Here is a 2,364-nt window from a genome sequence, read left to right on the forward strand (position 1 = left end):
CAATAGAATGGAAGAAAGACAGCCTCTTCAGTAAATGGTGCTGGCAAAATTGGTTAACTACATGTAGAAAACTAAAGCTAGATCCTTATATATCACCCTGCACCAGAATCAACTCCAAATGGATCAAAGACCTTGAAGTCAAAGCAGACACTCTGAAAACATTACAGGATGGAATAGGAGAAACCCTAGGTCTCCTTAGCTCAGGCCGAAATTTTCTGAATAGAGACCCGGACTCACAACAAATCAAAGAAAGTTTGGACAAATGGGATTGCATAAGATTGCAGAGCTTCTGCAGGGCAAATGACATAGCTGGCAAGATCAATAGAAAACCCACCGATTGGGAGAAGATCTTTACTAGCCATACAACGGACAAGGGTCTCATATCTAAAATATACTTGGAACTCAAAAAATTAAACCACCCAACAACAAATCCTCAAAGAAACAACTGCCCAATAAATAAGTGGGCGAAAGACTTAAAGAGAAGCTTCTCTGAAGAAGAAAGAAGGATGGCCAATAGACACATGAAGAAATGTTCAACATCCCTAGCCATAAAAGAAATGCAAATCAAAACAACATTGAGATATCACCTCACTCCAGTTAGAACAGCAAAAATCAAGAACTCTAATAACAACAGATGCTGGAGGGGATGTGGACAGAAAGGAACCCTACTTCATTGTTGGTGGGAATGTAAACTTGTTCAACCACTTTGGAAAGCAGTATGGAGGTTCCTCAAAAGACTTCACATAGATCTCCCCTATGATCCAGCAATCCCACTTTTGGGCATTTACCCAAATGTTTACAAACAAGACCACACTAAAGCTACCAGCACAACTATGTTTATTGCAGCATTATTTACCATAGCTAAGATATGGAACCAACCCAGATGCCCCTCAGTAGATGAATGGATCAAGAAAATGTGGTATATATACACAATGGAATTCTATGCCTCCATCAGAAAGAATGACATTTCCCCATTTGTTAGGAAATGGAAAGGTTTGGAAAAAATTATATTAAGTGAAGTAAGCCAGGCCCAAAGAAGCATAGGTCCCATGGTTTCCCTTATTTGCAATATCTAGTATAGGTATGAGTCAAGCGGAAAAGGTCAGATAATGTGATGTTAGGAAAATGAATCCTTAAATATGTATTTTAATGTTTTCGTTTCTTTCATGCATGTATTTCTAATGCATTTATAAGATTATTTCTTTGTTGCTTTGTATGTCCCTCCCCCACAGTGTAACCCCCGTTTTCACTATATTTGATGTCAGTATAACATGTGGAGTAGATGGGTACAAACAAGTCGTTTAAGGATTCAGGTGGACCTGTTGCAACAATGAGAAGTACAAAATGTCATGTCAAAACCAGCTTTACAATGTCGGTGTGGGGGGGGGGAGGGGGGTATAATTGGGTGGGGGGAGGGGGTAAAATTGGGTGGGGGGAGGGGGGAGGCGGGGAAGGGAAGTGAAGGGTAAACAAAGGAGGAGGCTGCAATGCTTGGTAAGAAATGTATGCATTATCCTGCCCATGTAATTGTAGCCCCTTTGTACAGTATGTTCTCAAATAAAATAAAATACAATTTATTTTATTTTTTTTTTGTTTTTTTTTTAAATTTTTTTTATTTTAGAGATACTATACTGAGGGTTACAGTTACATGAGTGAGGTAATGAGTACACTTCCACTTCCTCTTGAACATTGTTACCCCCTCCATTGTTTTCCCCCTACCATCCCCTCCCTCCCTCCCTTCCCAAGGTTCTTTTTTTTTTTTTTTTTTTTTTTTGATCGTGATTAAGTGATTACTTAATTTCCGGAAATTCACAGTATTGTGGAATAATGATGCTCATTTAAAGTCACAAGTTCATTCTAACTTTCCTGGAGCAAATTGTCTATCACAGTCTGTAATATATAACGGTGCTCATATGTTATATACCATATATGTGATCAGCAGCATGGGGATATTTAGTAGTGGTTCAACCAGATGAGTGGGAGTTCTTTGTTTCTTAAGTCCTGTTAGTTTTGTCATATCACCTAACATTTTGGATTCATCATCCACTTATCAGGGAGACCATGTACTGTTTGTCTCTTCGTTCTTGGCTTACCTCGCTCAACATGATTCCTTCTAGCTCCATCCATTTCCCTGCAAATGCCATTATTTTGTCATTTCTAATGGCTGCATAATATTCCATTGTGTATAGATACCACAATTTTTGGATCCATTCATCTGTGGTGGGGCATCTAGGTTGTTTCCATATCCTAGCTATTGCGAACAGTGCTGCAATAAACATGGAGGTGCACGTGTCCTTGTATATTGGTTCCTGTTGTTCAGGGTAGATGCCTAGAAGTGGTATGACTGGGTCGTAAGGGAGGTCA

The sequence above is a fragment of the Dipodomys merriami genome, unplaced genomic scaffold (assembly GCF_024711535.1).
Source record: "Dipodomys merriami isolate MVZ:Mamm:240054 unplaced genomic scaffold, mDipMer1.0.p SCAF_24, whole genome shotgun sequence".
Lineage (NCBI taxonomy): Eukaryota > Metazoa > Chordata > Mammalia > Rodentia > Heteromyidae > Dipodomys > Dipodomys merriami.